At 56.0% G+C, this 6,000-nt stretch overlaps 1 protein-coding gene across 4 annotated transcripts in view; it reads right to left on the bottom strand.

The window, feature by feature from the left end:
* The window catches only part of NEK10 (NIMA related kinase 10), a 554,523-nt gene extending 552,013 nt beyond the window's left edge, over window positions 1-2,510 (bottom strand). For 2 of the 4 annotated variants that reach the window (XM_073678014.1, XM_073678012.1), the window contains exon 1: window positions 2,294-2,510. The gene's annotated coding sequence lies outside the window, so the exon portion shown is untranslated. The remainder of the gene's footprint in view (window positions 1-2,293) is intronic. The other 2 variants (XM_073678015.1, XM_073678016.1) reach the window with 2 other exon arrangements.
* Between the last annotated feature and the right edge of the window lie 3,490 nt (window positions 2,511-6,000).

Raw genomic sequence — 6,000 nt, forward strand, 5'->3', positions numbered from 1 at the left:
CACCACAGCGCCGCACTACAGGTGGGTGATCAGTGTAGCAGTGTCAGGGGCAGGCAGGCTGCACAGCAGGGTCCACCATAGCGCCGCACTACAGGTGGGTGATCAGTGCAGCAGTGTCAGGGGCAGGCAGGCTACACATCAGGGTCCACCACAGCGCCGCCCTACAGGTGAGTGATCAGTACAGCAGTGTCAGGGGCAGGCAGGCGGCACAGCAGGGTCCACCACAGCGCCGCCCTACAGGTGGGTGATAAGTGCAGCAGTGTCAGGGGCAGGCAGGCTGCACAGCAGGGTCCACCACAGCGCCGCACTACAAATGGGTGATCAGTACAGCAGTGTCAGGGGCAGGCAGGCTGCACAGCAGGGTCCACCACAGCGCCGCCCTACAGGTGGGTGATCAGTGCAGCAGTGTCAGGGGCAGGCAGGCTGCACAGCAGGGTCCACCACAGCGCCGCCCTACAGGTGGGTGATCAGTGCAGCAGTGTCAGGGGCAGGCAGGATACACAGCAGGGTCCACCACAGCGCCGCACTACAGGTGGGTGATCAGTGCAGCAGTGTCAGGGGCAGGCAGGCTGCACAGCAGGGTCCACCACAGCGCCGCCCTACAGGTGGGTGATCAGTGCAGCAATGTCAGGGGCAGGCAGGCTGCACAGCAGGGTCCACCACAGTGCCGCACTACAGATGGGTGATCAGTACAGCAGTGTCAGGGGCAGGCAGGCTGCACAGCAGGGTCCACCAGAGCGCCGCCCTACAGGTGGGTGATCAGTGCAGCAGTGTCAGGGGCAGGCAGGCTGCACAGCAGGGTCCACCACAGTGCCGCACTACAGATGGGTGATCAGTACAGCAGTGTCAGGGGCAGGCAGGCTGCACAGCAGGGTCCACCACAGCGCCGCCCTACAGGTGGGTGATCAGTGCAGCAGTGTCAGGGGCAGGCAGGCTGCACAGCAGGGTCCACCACAGTGCCGCACTACAGATGGGTGATCAGTACAGCAGTGTCAGGGGCAGGCAGGCTGCACAGCAGGGTCCACCACAGCGCCGCCCTACAGGTGGGTGATCAGTGCAGCAGTGTCAGGGGCAGGCAGGCTGCACAGCAGGGTCCACCACAGCGCCGCCCTACAGGTGGGTGATCAGTGCAGCAGTGTCAGGGGCAGGCAGGCTACACAGCAGGGTCTACCACAGTGCCGCCCTACAGATGGGTGATCAGTACAGCAGTGTCAGGGGCAGGCAGGCTGCACAGCAGGGTCCACCACAGCGCCGCACTACAGGTGGGTGATCAGTGCAGCAGTGTCAGGGGCAGGCAGGCTGCACAGCAGGGTCCACCACAGCGCCGCCCTACAGATGGGTGATCAGTGCAGCAGTGTCAGGGGCAGGCAGGCTGCACAGCAGGGTCCACCACAGCGCCGCCCTACAGGTGAGTGATCAGTGCAGCAGTGTCAGGGACAGGCAGGCTGCACAGCAGGGTCCACCACAGCGCCGCCCTACAGGTGAGTGATCAGTGCAGCAGTGTCAGGAACAGGCAGGCTGCACAGCAGGGTCCACCACAGAGCCGCCCTACAGGTGAGTGATCAGTGCAGCAGTGTCAGGGACAGGCAGGCTGCACAGCAGGGTCCACCACAGCGCCGCCCTACAGGTGGGTGATCAGTGCAGCAGTGTCAGGGACAGGCAGGCTGCACAGCAGGGTCCACCACAGAGCCGCCCTACAGGTGAGTGATCAGTGCAGCAGTGTCAGGGACAGGCAGGCTGCACAGCAGGGTCCACCACAGCGCCGCCCTACAGGTGAGTGATCAGTACAGCAGTGTCAGGGGCAGGCAGGCTACATACCAGGGTCCACCACAGCGCCGCCCTACAGGTGAGTGATCAGTGCAGCAGTGTCAGGGGCAGGCAGGCGGCACAGCAGGGTCCACCACAGCGCCGCCCTACAGGTGGGTGATCAGTGCAGCAGTGTCAGGGACAGGCAGGCTGCACAGCAGGGTCCACCACAGCGCCGCCCTACAGGTGAGTGATCAGTGCAGCAGTGTCAGGGGCAGGCAACCCTGCTGTAGGGCACAGACATTTACAACTGGGATTGGCACCAAATAATCTCTGAAATTAATTGGTCTTCTCTAGTAATAACTGTCAGAATCGCCATTATTGGATCATTCTGTGGCATTTCCCAGAGACCCATCAGAATGTGCACAACGTCCACAGTGGACGGACACTGACAGTGCTGCAGCCGGGGAACTACAACGCCCAGCATACACCTGCGGCCCCACAAGCCGTGGAGTGTCCCCCCGCCCCCGCACAGCCCGGTACTCACATACTGCACTGCCGCTGCTCGGTGGCCGCTCTGCGGGTCCCGGCTGCCGGTCTCCCGGGTAACGGTGTAAACAGTGACGACGGGACACAATAACCACCACACGCTGGAGGGGCGGAGCCAGGCATGCGCACCCCGACCTGAGGAGCGAGCGGCAGGAGGCACGGTGGTACCTGTAGTGCCCGCAGCTGCCGGTTCGCAGCTTCCCCGCATTACTGCGCCTATCCAGTCACTGACGCCACTATGGACGTCTATACTCTATTATCTCCTGTGGTTACAGTCTGGAAAGCTGCACAAGGCTGCAGTGCCCACTATGCGTTTTTCAAGCGTTTTTGCCACAGAATTTCCGCAGCGAAAAGGCTTAAGAAAACGCTTGGTAATTCGTGCCCCATGGTCCCCAATGATAATCTGCATGTGCTGTGTACATGCTGCGGAAATTTCCACTGCGGATTATCATTGTGGAAAAATACGCATTAATTTTGCGGACACGCAGCGTAATCGCCGCCATTGACTTGCATTGAAACGCATATTATCCGTGTCAGCACATTTGCACACACGGATATTAAGCGATTCTATGTGCGGATGGTACCCAAGTCTGGAGGAGAGGAGACTCTCCTCCAGACCCAGGTACCATAGAACCTGTAAGAAAAGAATAAAATAAGAAATAAAGATTATACTTACCTTCCGATGGCCCCCGGTCTCCTCAGCGATGCGTCCGGTCTGTTGTATGGGTCGCGGTGGTTTGAGGACCTGCGATGACGTCATTGAGTCATGTGACAGGTCACACGACTGCCGGCGTCAGCGGTCACGTGAACTGTCTCATGACTCAATGACGTCATCGCAGGTCCTCACACCACCGCGACCCATACAACAGACCAGACGCATCGCTGAGGAGACCGGGGGCCATCGGAAGGTAAGTATAATCTTTATTTTTTTTACTATTCTTATTCTTTTTTTTAACTAACTTGGTCACACTATATAAAACCATGCCAGTTGCATGGATTTATATAGTATGAACAAGTTGTCAAGCACTTTCCAAGTGATGCTAAAATCGCCTGGAAAAGCGCTTTAGGCTATGTGCCCACGACGCAGAAATGCTGCAGATTTTTTCCGCTTCTCCCTGGCAGGAAAAACGCATGCAGATTTTACATGAGTTTTTCCCGCCAAGTAGAAGCGTTTGTCAAGCGTTTTTGCATGCATTTCCGCATGCGGGTTATCAAGCGCTTTTCCAAGCGATATTAGCATCACTTGGAAAAGTGCTTGACAACTTGGTCACACTATATAAATCCATGCAACCAGCATAGATTTATAGTAGTGTGACCAAGTAATAGTTAAAAAAAAAAAGAATAAGAATGGTAAAAAAAATAAAGATAATACTTACCTTCCGATGGCCCCCGGTGTTTTCTCCGCTGTGTCCGGTCTTTTGCATGGGTCGCGGTGGTGTGAAAGGACCTGCGATGATCTCATTGAGTCATGTGACAGGTCACGTGACCGCCGACGTCAGCGACTAAATGACGTCATGGCAGGTCCCCACACCACCGCGACCCATACAGCAGAACGGACGCATTGCTGAGAAGACCGGGGGCGATCAGAAGGTAAGTATAATCTTTATTTTTTATTTTAAATTCTTTTTTTTACAGGTTCTATGGTACCTGGGTCTGGATGAGAGTCTCCTCTTCTCCAGACCCGGGTACCATCCGCACATAGAATCGCTTAATATCCGTGTGTGCAAATGTGCTGACATGGATATTGAGCATTTCAATGCAAGTCAATGGCGGCGATTACGCTGCGTGTCCACAAAATTAATGGACATGCTGAATATTTTTCCGCAATGATAATCCGCAGTGGAAATTTCCGCAGCATGTGCACAGCACATGCGGATTATCATTGGGGACCATGGGGCACATATTACCAAGCAATTTGTAAGCGTTTTCTCTGTGGAAATTCCACAGCAAAAACGCTTGAAAAATGCATAGTGGGCACGCAGCCTGATAACCCGCATGTAGAAATGCATGTGTGGCACCCCAGAGGTCTGGTTGCCACATTGGCATTGCCTCCCTCACAAGAGGTGATGCCATGCCTGGAAGCAAGCAGGGGGCCCCTAGTCAGGTATACTAGCATGTAACACTTTCCTGGCTCCAGACCAGAAAGGGGAGCTCCTCCCCTTAGCAACTGGGATCTGGAGGCGGGGTTAGTTAGAGTTAGTGAGTGGAGTTGAAGACAGGACAGCGAAGAGAAAAGACCTGGGGAGTGGAGCTGCTCGGCAGCTCACCCCAGAAAGGAGCGTAGAAGAACCGGACACCGGAGTCCGAGGTTGTGGGGCACTGAAGGCCCAGCAGCAGAAACCAGAGGGCAAAAGACTGCAGGTCTCCTGGCCCCATCAGACGCCAGGAGCGACACTCCAGGAAGGCCCGAGCTGCCTGCCATACCGGTGAGCACAAAGACGTTTTACTCAGGGACGAGGGCCACAGCACAGCTATAAGCAGCAGGGCCAAAGAGATTAGTGCAAAGAGAAGGCCTCCAACTTCACCTGGCGAGGTGGATTCCCAACTTGCTTCCAGGCCGCCCGGACCTCTACTACAAACTAGTACCCGTGCCCTGGTCTGCCTAACCACCGCAAGTAAAGATAAGAGGAAACCGCAATTAAGTTGTGGACTGGTTATTATCTGAGCCATCCCCTGCATTACACTGCACAGCAACATCTATAGCATCACCATTTCCTGCCCTGGAGCTGAGCTCTGCCTGTGGAGAGCTGTCCCTACTCTGCTGCGTCACCATCAGCTCCAGAGGATCTGCACCACAGCGGCGGCTCCATATAGCCGCATACCACACGTGGCGTCACGAACATTAAACTATAAAAACTATAATCCACTTTTTATTGACCGCCCTGGGTCACGGACCGGGTCACCGCCACTGTGACATCCCCCAGCACCGACCGGCCCGGCTACCGAGTACCCCACGAACCAGGGGGCGCGTCAACTTGGCATCACGAACAGGATTCACGAAGCCCGGTATAACCGCGTCCTGTGTGCCATAGACTTTACTGAACGGTGTGATCACGTCATTTGCCGTCCGCCGAGGGGAAGCAAGAGGCTCCGATCCGGAACCGCCGGGTAAGCGATCCCTCCCGCCTACAGAGCAGCATACTGGTACGTCAGCAGAAACCCAGGACCTGGCTGAGGTTCACTAGGGGGGAGGAAGATGCTCAACCTGAGAGAGAATTCAGCCGCGGGCGCGGTCACTACCACTGTAATGCCGTTATCAATGCCATATATACCAGGGGCGGCGTGGTTGCCCCAGTACTCAGAGGAGTCGCACACCCTGAGCGACTTTGAGGAGAGGCTGAGCAGTTGTTTAAAGTTTACCCCCTGTCTGAGGAGTAAAAAGTCAGCATCCTCATAGGCCAACTAATCTGTGCAGCCCAGAGAGAGGTGAAGTCCTGGCCGGGCAGGGAAAAAGGCACTGTTAAGGAAATACTGGCCCGGTTGAAAGATACCTTTGACACCCGCACCGTAGCAGAGATTAAAATGAAGTTCGACGGGTGCAAACAAGGGGTAAAGGACAGTGTACGAGACTATGCTCTAAACCTGCAGGATGCGCTGCGGGCCATTAAACAGGTAGACCCCGACAGTGTGCGAGACGAGGACAGATTGCCAACTGAGCAGTTTATTGAGGGGCTCCTGTCTAACGCTCACCGGACACAGCTGCGC

This window comes from Phyllobates terribilis, unplaced genomic scaffold (assembly GCF_046119375.1).
Source record: "Phyllobates terribilis strain yellow unplaced genomic scaffold, ASM4611937v1 Scaffold_4__5_contigs__length_816908805, whole genome shotgun sequence".
NCBI classification, from domain to species: Eukaryota; Metazoa; Chordata; class Amphibia; order Anura; family Dendrobatidae; genus Phyllobates; species Phyllobates terribilis.